The sequence below is a fragment of the Amphibalanus amphitrite genome, unplaced genomic scaffold (assembly GCF_019059575.1).
Source record: "Amphibalanus amphitrite isolate SeventyFive unplaced genomic scaffold, NRLGWU_Aamphi_draft 000086F_arrow, whole genome shotgun sequence".
In the NCBI taxonomy this organism is placed as follows: Eukaryota; Metazoa; Arthropoda; class Thecostraca; order Balanomorpha; family Balanidae; genus Amphibalanus; species Amphibalanus amphitrite.
The window spans coordinates 101,761-112,848 of record NW_024881582.1 but is presented as its reverse complement, the minus strand read 5'-3'; positions in this window follow the sequence as shown (position 1 = coordinate 112,848).

Below are 11,088 nucleotides of genomic sequence, written 5' to 3'. Positions count from 1 at the left end.
GAGGCTAACAATATGTATAACACGTGCATCTCGGATTTTTTATATCTGTGACCTACGGTCAGGTCAATTTTGCGACCTCTCCATTACAAGTCAATGGGAGAAACTATGAAATGCGCCTCTTTTGGACGAATGCTGTTCAATGCCCTCTCAAACATCGGTTCATAGGTAAACAAAACACACTGAATAGGAAAAATGCACCTGTGAGTTGTGACTCTTCTGTATGCTCCTGAGGTCATCTCAGGCCATGAACGGTCACCAGCAGTTTTTTTGGCTATAACTTTTGATAAAAATATGCTAGAGCGGTGAAACTACGTCAGATGTGTTCAGCTCGACGATACGAATCGACTGATATGCAGCATGACCCTTTCCAGTCAGGTCATGACCTTGACCTGAGGTCAAATTTTTAAAATGACATTTCAATGTCAACGTATAGTTCTTTCGACGCGTCTCGACGGGAGGAACACGATGCTGGCAAAATAAATCTCGTCACTGTCTTGAGGCAAAAGGTATTGCAGAAAACGTTTTTCTTAAAAACAGATATTTTTGGAGTTTTGTCATCTGGAGGCTAAACCGTGGACCCGAGGTCAATTCTGAGGGCACTAATCAGAAAGGTCTGCAAAATGGCTATCGAATGTGCTTTTCCGCGGCGCTGTAGCTCTATTGGTTCCCGATTTATCCGTTGGCAGTTTCCAAAATTGTTTAAATGGACTAAATTTGACCTTTGATGACCTCTGGCGACCTGACCTTTGACCTGACCTGAAAACTAAACAAAATGTTTCCGTCATTATCTTGACGCTCTTTCGATTGCCGCATACCGCGTGTCGCTACGTGGCCCAGGAGCCAAGTTAGAGTGGGTCGCGTGAAAACGCCCCCCCCCCCCCCCCAGCATGACACGGAAAACACAGGCCACCAGCACGGCGCGGTTTAAGTAATAGGTAGAGGTCGCAAAATTGACCTGTCCCTCAATGTAGATATTTTATCTGGGGATTACGCAAGGCGAATGTTCGGTGAGATCAGCAGGTATCTATGGCGCTTATTCAAAGTCGATCATGCACACTCACATCATCAAAGGTCGTCTTCTATACTACGTCGGCCGAGGACATCCTTTACCTTAGTGACACTATATGGGACAGTCTCACGCCTCATCCATCTGACACTCATGCAGTCACCCATGTCCACAAGTAGGGGCTGTGCGCACTATAGACATCGAATTTAAGGTGATTTGTGGAGAAAAAAAATCCAGAACGTATGTAAGCGTTCGGTCACCTCTGACTGCAGTCGCTGCTAGTATGAAAATCAGTTGGGATCTTATGGTGGATCTTATGGTCTGAAATGTTCAAGTCTTTCCTGGATTCCAATTTCGGTAATAAGTCGCAGCGTTAATCCTTCATACTACGTGCGGTCTTAGATTCTAAGCACGGCCACTCCGGTCGACCACAGGCTGCAGCCCACAGGTCACTTTGGATCAGTGAGTGAACCTGTATAATTTTTTGTAAAGAATAAAAAATGTGCTCATCGATCAATGTATGTTTTACCGTTTCGAATTCGCATGGATGCGTTTTTTGAGAATAAAATGTCCGTAGCCTGAGCTCGTTTCCTATATCGTGCTAAATATTCATCAAGATCAAGGTTTTTTGATAAAACAACACCGGGCTGAAAATTGCATTAATTGGATTTTATGACAAATCAGCGAAACCTAGTTACGGAGCGAGCGAAGCGAGCGGAGTCTTTCCTTAGATTAACGGAAATTTCTGAGTATGAGCGGCCGGCCGGCCGGCCGGCCGGCCGGCCGGCCGGCCGTGCGGACGCTTTTGCGAGGCTTATATCTCAGCAACCACTTGACCGATTTACATGCGGTAATTTTTGTAGGGTAGCTTCATTCCTTCTACCAAGTATTGGACTATTCCCGATGCATGTGGGTGACCCCTTATGCACGTGCCACGTGCAAAACGAAGAGGTGTCAGTTTTGCAATTGTTGCAATATCTCGGTAACTACTTGGCCGATTGCGCTCAAAGTTGGCATGTAGGTAGGCACCCACTAGGCACTGCATATCCATGTGCCAGAGTTGGGGTGCTGCTGCACGTGCGCACGTGCAGGGGTCGTTTCCAGATCTCGAGAACGGCTCGACCGATTGCGCTCAAATTTGGTACACAGTTTGGGACCGGTTAGTAGGGTGCCGTGCACAAGTCAGTTGGGACCCATTTTGCACGTGCGCACGTGCAGGGTGCCGCTTCCAGATCTCGAGAACGGCTGGGCCGATTGTGCCCAAATTTGGCACATCGCTAGAGACCGGTTAGTAGGGTGCCGTGCACAAGTCAGTTGGAGGTACCCCCTCGCAATTTCGCACGTGCAAGGCCCACCCTCTCGCTCGCTCCGTTAGTCGCCCCATAAGGCGTTATACTGGTTTTTATACTCGTATTTTGCAGCACCTAGTAAATCATGCATGAACATGACGTTACATTTTAGACTGACGCCCTGTCGCGAGCTGACAATGGCGCCCCTCTCAAGGGAAAAAGTCAAAAAGTCGCCCCCTTGAGCACCATGCCCCCCCCCCCCCCCTTCGCTGATTTCTGGATACGCCACTGGCTATACCTATATTCATAACGATCAAGTTATTTTTTATAAAAATGCACTGGGATGCAAATTGCATTAATTGGATTTTAAGAAAAAATAAGCAAAACCTGGTTCTTATATTCGTACTTTGGAACGCCCAGTAACATGACGTCATGCATGAACATGACGTTACATTTTAGACTAATGCTCCTGTCACTAGCTGACAATGGCGCCCCTCTCAAGGTAAAAAGTCGCCCCTTCGAGCACCATGCCACCCTTTGCTGATTTCTGGCTACACTGAAAACAGTTTAACCCAGGGCCGGCGAGTAAACCGGTGTTTCGCGGGTACCCCTATCCGCAACCATTTTTAACCACCCTCCCAGGAGTACAGTAAGGTCCCATTGCAGTGTAGCCGTATCTGCCTCAGCGGTTATATCCGCTCAGAGCAGGTATGACTAAAAGGGGTTACCCTCCACGCCTACCCTTCGCCGACCAAGTCACGAGGGCCAAAAAAACTCCCACGCTTGACCATATTTGAGGGAAATTATCTATATTATGACAATCTCACACCTAGAAAACATCGGTGAGAAAGTTTCACGTCGGTGGGAACGGTCAAATCGAATTCTCATAGAAAATTCGACATGACCCAGTCACCGGTAGTCGTACAGGCCGCCCGAGATCAAGAAGATGTCTCGCGACTGCTTTCGTGACCTATATAAGAATCAAAATGGTTTCACTTGGTAGTTTCGGAAGAAAAGGCGTTGCCAATCGTCCCGTGATGAATATTGCAGAGGTTTTAAAGATGCACCCTAACAATTGTACTTTCGCCCCCACTTGAAACCGCCAAACAATGTGCCAATATATCATTGGTGCAAAAAAAAGTTAAAAAATTGCTGTAATTCAAAACTGTATGAGACAACGCCATCTAGTTGTGCCAGTAGATCCAACTCCTTCAGGGCAGGTTATGTAAAGGTTCGCCATCCACGGAAACGCGTTTACGATATGTCGAGTAATTCCAACTCTTTCAGTGTGGGCTATGGGACAATATCCGGTGCTGAGTAGCTACCTTACTGCAGACTGTGGGTACGGTGCATATTTACGAGCAATAAGGCAGGCAAGTCTGCTTACCCTCTAGCTAGAATCTGGACATGGCGAGTTAATACACATATACCACCCGCAGAGCAACGCTTAATTCGCCAGCTTCGGGTAAAATTGTTTTCAGTGTACGCTACCACCGTGCCACTCTGCAGTGGGTCGGACAACTGACAACGCACAGCCGGCACAGCTCAGCCGGCGCCCGCCGCACACCAGATTGGCTAATTCCATTAACGGGGCACGCGAACGGGCCGGCAGCATTCCCGCGGGACGGCTGGTGTCAGTAGCAGGTCGACGGTGCCGACGGGCCACCGTCGCGTGTCTTGGCTCGTTACTGACTGACAGGACCTGGGGCGGCGCGAGCCGCGGACAAGTGACGACGGCAGACCACGGCCCTTTCACCGAATAGATAACATCCATGTAGTCACGTAGCCCACAATTAAGCACCTTACCTATTGGCAGGGGTGTACCTTTATGATATTGTCAGGGGGGGGGGGGCTCAGCAGCCAGCAGCAAAACTTTCCATATTTGGGATGTCTGTAGTTGTACCTATTAATTCAGGGGCGTTGCCACGGATTTTCGACCGGGGGGGGGGGACGGATCGGCCGACTAAAAACCTAAACCTAGGTATTGTTACCGTACTTTTTCAGGCCGATACACGATACACGATGCATTATCTGTTTAATGGTAAGGGACCAAAGTCCTACACAGTACAGTCTGAAGTCCGATTTAAGTTAACACCGTTAACGGCACTAGCCTTTTGTCTTCTACGATGTATAATTGTTTACGTGTGCCACCAGTCTGATGGGTAGGCACTTACAGGTCATCGCTGAAGTAATGAGCGCATATACTGTAATCGGACGAAACCTGGCACCAATCATTACTGGTTAAGCGTTCTGATAAGTGCAAAGCGTTTGTAATCATGTCAAAAGATACCTACGTACAGAAAGCAGACATGATCCCATCGCAATATGAGCAAGTTGACAAACATCCCACCCCCGTCTAGAAGCAGCTACTAAGAAAGTCATACTATAGAAAACCTAGGGGGCAAGGTATCGGATAAAATGGCCAATGCCCTTAAGCCCACTTCTTCCAGGCGTTACGGGGCAAGGCCCATTGGAGCCCGGACATCGAAGTCCTTGATGAATGTCAAGAGTTCCAAAAAACATTCGTTGTTGTTTAGCGTTTACGATGCAACAATTGTGGTCAATCTATTAATATTCACATAAAAGCATAACACAATGCCTCATTTGATCTTTCTACATCACATTTTTAAAATTTTGACATTTATGTGTCGAAGGTAAGCCGGGGAAGGTTGTAGAAATATGTCTTAACCCAAGTCCGAAATTGCCACATCAAATTCGTAAATAAGAACATTCATGTACTTTTACATCACTTAGAGCATAGCTGAATATTATATGTAGCATATTGCACTTTTGAAATAAAGACGGAATTTCTCTAAATTAACTGATAAGTAATATTTTTTTGCTGTCTGTGCAAACGTGACAGATTTCATCTGCATTTTGCCACATCTAATATTCTTTAGAGAAGATTAAAACTATGTCCAAAGTGTTCATCAGTGCATGGACTATCAAAATAGGACATTGCACTTCTTGCAAGTATAAACAGTTGGCCGCGTTTTTAATCAATAGTTTTCCGTGCACGCTTCAGCTCGCTATTCGATTTCAATACCGCCTATAGGCGGCGCTGCGGTCGCCCAACCACCAGTGGCCGGCGCGTATTAGGAAATTCCGACCTCGACGAGCATCTGTGGTAGAAAACCACCACTTTTGTAGGGGTAACTACTGCTGTCTGCTACCATTTGCACTGCATGTGTCGCTATAGCTGCGACATCTATGCAATGAACCGCGACACCTGTGTGCGCTGATTCTAGTTAGCGATTAGCTAGAGCATCAGGGTGGATCCAGACTTTCAGTTTGAGGGTGGGGGGACTCATGTCCGGCCCGATCCCTGGCAGTCAAAGTTGCTGAGCGGGGGGAGGAAGGTCCAATATGATGCTACAAAAGACATGCCTTATGTATGAATTGGTATCAGCACTCAGCACTCAGCTGTGTGCCTCCTGAGATGTTAGTGATTTTTATCGATTCATCAAGTTGACGATTTGTTTTTCGCGGATATCTTAAAAACGGCAGCGCTTCGCGTTGGTGTTTTTTAAACTTATTTAGTAACTTTTAGCTTTAACGTTACCAATACGTACCAATATATACGTATATACCTATAGGCAATAGGCGTGGTATAATATTGAACCTTCTCCCCCCCCCCCCCCCGCTCAGCAACCGGACTGCAGGGGATGGGGCCGGCCATGAGTTCCCCCACCCTTAACCAGGGATGCGGAGCCGTGGAAATTTCAGACAGCTCCGACTCCGGCTCCGGCTCCGGGTGAAATGCCGTGGCGGCTCCGGCTCCGGCTCTGGCTCCGGCTCCGAGTAAAATGGTCCGGCTCTCCCGCTCCAATACTCAGTAGGTAATGTATAAATACGGGTGGCCGATAAAAGAAGATGGAATTGGTGCACGTTGCTTCTGCATTTGCATAACAAGGCTATTTTCATATTTTAAATACCGCATGTATTACTGCCTGGAAATGCCAATTCAAGGCAGTTCGGTTTGACAAACCGAACTAGATCAATAATTTTTTCCTCTTCAAAAAAAAGGAGCCGGAATCGCCCCCTTTTTTGACAGCTCCGGCTCCGGCTCCGGGCTATATTGTTTCACGGCTTCGGCTCCGGCTCCGGGCAAAATATGCCGGCTCGGGCTCCAGCTCCGGCTCCGGCTCCGCACCCCGGCCCTGCCTCAAACTGAAAGTCTGGTTCCACCCTGGTGCCCTAGCTATTAGCTAATCGCTAACTAGAATCAGCGCACACAGATGTCGCGGTTCATATGTAAATGCATAGATGTCGCAGCTATAGCGATACATGCAGTGCAAATGGTAGCAGACAGCAGTAGTTTCCCCTACCAAAGTGGTGGTTCTCTACCACAGATACAGATACAGATACAGATAGTTTATTCGGATCCTCCATGGGATGGATTTTCTGGTACCCACGTCAGTTACATAATATGCAAAAGTACACCACAATGCTACAATAAAAAAGTTAAAATAGATCATACCTATTACATCATAAAATGTCGACTCCGTACGCTACCAATGTATCACATGAAACTGAGTCACATGTGGCTATTCCAAGTGCTAGCTGCACGGTAGAAAAAGCCACGTCGGGCAAACGCTGTCCGGACCTTGGGCAGGTGAAGCTGACCACCCGCCGTCGCCCGGGTGCATCGTCGAGGTCGGAATTTCCAAATACGCGTGGCCGGCGGTGGCCCGTAACGGACTGCAGAACTCTACAGCCTACCAAACAAGTCACAAAACCGATATCCCACTCAGGCCTATCGTCTCAGCCTGTGGTGACCCGCTAAATAAGTTGACCTGGTTTCTAGAGAGGATCTTCACACAACTCCTAGTCTTCGTCCCCGCACATCTCAAAAATACTTACGAGTTTCTCTCCAAACTCACCAGATCTTCCCGAATCTTCCCAAACAGACTAATGGGATAGCTATGGGAAGCCGGATAGCCCCGCCCTTAGCGATTATCTTCATGAATGCCATCGAAAGCATGATTCTCTCGTCTATTGATAGGAAGCCAGCAATCTATATGAGATATATAGACGATATCTTTGGTGGACTCATGGTCCAGATGCCTTGGACGACTTTCTAGACTTCCTGAATAGCTTCCATCCCAAACTGAAATCTTCCGTAGAGCGTAGCGATCACTCCGACAAAAAGCAGGTACCCTTCCTTGACACTCTCTTAACCCTCACCGAAAACGGCTCTCTCATAACTGAACTTTATATCAAACCCATGGCGGCTCCCATTATTCTTCCGTTTTCCTCGGCACATCCCATCCAAACCAAAAGATCAGTGCTATATGCACAGCTACTAAGAGCAAAACGTCTCGGCAGCTCAACAGCAGCACAAAACCGAGGGAGGGCCAAGATAGTCACTGTTTAAAAATAATGACTACCTAACAAAATGATTCAAAAGACAAAGTCTCGGGTCAAACTCTAACGCCCTCAGAAAACCGATCCGACCAAGAGACCTACTAAATCCTCGGACGAAATTACCTACCTGAGTCTCCCATACATGATACATATGTAGATGATAGCATTTCGAGCAAAATCGAGAGCATTGTCAAAAAGTCAAAGCTACCAATTCGGATTGCTTGGGAGAGTGGTGAGATGCGCTGCAGTAAACTCAGTCGATCCGCACTAGAGAAGCCTCCATGCCCAGCAGGAGGCCGGAAATGCAACTCCTGCTTGTCTGAATTAGAAGGCAGGTGCCACACACAAAAAAATGCCGTTTACCTGATCAAGTGTAACCTATGTCCAGACCAAAAAAGCACCTACATAGGAGAAAGCAAGCGAAGTGAAAGGCTCAGATACAATGAACATCTTCGGGACGCCAAAAACAACACCAAAAACACACCATTTGGAGAACATTTCAAACAGTGTCACCCAGACGCCAACATGGATCATTCTTCGCTCACCATCAGCATTCTTCAGGTGTGCATAGATGTCGCTGAACTCAAAATTGCCGAGTCAATAGAAATTCGAAACCACAAACCCTCACTCAAGATCATGAACTCCTCATGGTCCCTGATAAAGCCAGTGCCATACTCTGAAATTTAGCTTAATGTCTCGACGAGCGTAACCACACCCACGCGCCCATACCCACTCACACACTAACACCCATCTATTCACGCCCACACGCCCACACCCGCTCTCACGCACTTATCACATATACCCCCCACGCACACACCCACGACCTACACACACCTACGCGCACACATACTTACATTTGCGCTATATGCACACCCACATTCTCTTATGATATTGGCAATAGGATCTTGTGATATGAGCAGTACAGTCGTGTACAGGTTGATGGTCCGCTACTCTTTATCCACCGGGTTCCTACAGGGTTTGGTGTTTGTATATTTGTTCATGAACAGTTCGTGAACAATGTTTGTTTGTTTGTTTATTTGATAGTTTACGAATTTTGGCATTCAAGGTCACATGTTCACCAACGATTCTCTGTTCACGAACAGTTCGTGAACGTTAATGAACGTTCATGAACAAGTCATCATTTCTGATATCTTTGGAGCAACTGCTATCATACGGTGCAGACATGACTCCAGACATGATTTACATGTGAAAAAATGCACCAGTCATATCTAAAGCACATGTAATCGTGATTAATAATTATTCTCCCAACACTGAGGCTTAAATTGTGCATTTAAGACCTTGCATGGCGTCATATAAGACGCCACTAAGGTGCAGTAGGAGCTTTTCGCTAATAACTTCTGATCAAATTGAGCTAGCGAGTCGGTTGAGCCATCAATCGACGCAGAAAGAACTGCCACATCGAATGATACGCAGCATAACATCCTCCATGCAGCTTTGTGACCCGAGTGGCTTTGACCTGACCTTGACCTGAGGTCAACATACTAAAAAGACCTAATCCAAACAAAAAGCATATCATTCGAAGCGCCTGGCCACGATGAGCACGATGGTGCCACAATCGCGGCTCTGCCATCATTTGTGGCGAAGTTACGTACCAAAAAACCAAACCCCTACTTTATGATACTTGACCTGACCTCAGGGGTCACCGGTTGGTGTAAGACCTTGAAATCTTATACCAATCGCTGTGGTTCGTAAAGACGCACACGCTGGCTTTTTCCGCAAGGTTCTATCTCAATTGGGAACGAAATGGCTAAGGAGGGGGTCTTATCTACCCCCTCTTTACCGTGTTCGCGAACAGTTCATGAACGTTCGCGAACTGTTCGTTGTTTGTTTACCAAAATTTGACCGATGACGTCACTTGTTCGCGAACACATTTGTTCGTGAACAGTTTGTTTATGTTTGTTTATTTGAAAAATTAAACAAACACCAAACCCTGGGTTCCTATGGCTCAGCATTGGCAGCAGCCGCCTGGTACCGGTAGGCTGTGCCGCATGACCCCAAAGTCATGCGGCACAGTCTACCCACGCCGTTTGACATCGGCTCGGGTCGCCGGGTGGAGCGCTTTGTAGACCAGCTGTTGCGTCAGACCAGCGCGGGGGGGGAGGGGCTCGTCTCAGTGGTTGGCGTGGGCTGGCGAGTGGTGTGGGGCGTGTTGGTGGACCATTGGGGCTGGTCGGGTGTGTGTGGTCACTTCCTGGACCTGCATTGCACATTTTGCGTCGCCTAACAATTGCATTCCTGTTTTTGATAAGCACAATGCACGGAAGACCCAGCGAATATAATTTACTTGACTTGTGCATTGTGCAAAACGCGATTTGGCACGGTATCGAGGCAACTATAGGTCTTGTGCCTATGCATGATATTTAGGCAATACGTTAATGAAAACGGTAGATTGATGCTGGATGTCAATTCGTATGCTAAATGTCGGCACGTATTAAATGAATGAATGAATCAATCAATCAATCAAACAATCAATCGACATGTATAAAACCGTATAAATGGCTCGCAACCACTAATAGCAATCAAACCATCCTAACTCGGAAAAGCAGCCGGAGCCCTGATGAGGCTCGAACCGGGACTCCACGCTGTAAATTTTGCCAATGATCCATCATCATTCCACCAAGCTAGAGTGACCGGCACCCGAACTCACAAAAGCATTAATTGACTTTGCCGCCGACCTCCCGGCCCCACCGCCCGCCCGGCCAGACTTTGCCCCGGCCGTAGCCCCTATCCGGTGTAGCTCAACGTAGGAGTGCTCGACTGTCAAACTGACCGGTAGTGAGGGGCCCGGTTCGAAACGCTTCGGATGCTGGATGTTTATTTCTCGGTGGGAGGCTTTGCGTTTAGTCCACTTTTCAGAAAGATCACATTTGGTGACTGACCTGTTTTCTTTCTTTGCTGCAATTGATGAGGAGACCGTATGTACCCTTACCTGTCCTTCCGCACCCCACTTGGGAGATGGGTGGTTGCCCCACCCCCTCCCCATGGATTTTGTGAATATCTCTAAAACGAATTTTTGGAGGGGGATACGATCGGCTCTATGCGACAAGTGACCACACACGCCCAGCCCCAGGTCCGCTCACTCCCTACCCATATCACCCCCTCCCCACACCACACTCCAGCCCGCCTCATCCACTGAGCCGAGCCATAACGAGCCTCAGCGCCCCGGGGCGCGACCTGTCAGCGAACACTGTTAATAACAGTGACAATATATCAAATCCGTGCACTCTATGAATGTCATCTCACAGATCCGGCAGTTTGAGCTTCAACGACCATGTATGTTGACGTGTCCAATTATCAGGTCTGGTCCAGTGTCGCCGTGGCGGCGCAAGCTCGCGCCGCCTCGATGTCCCCGACGCCTGGACGCGCCCTTGCCCCCGCGGCGCACGCAACCGCCGGCCCGCGTCC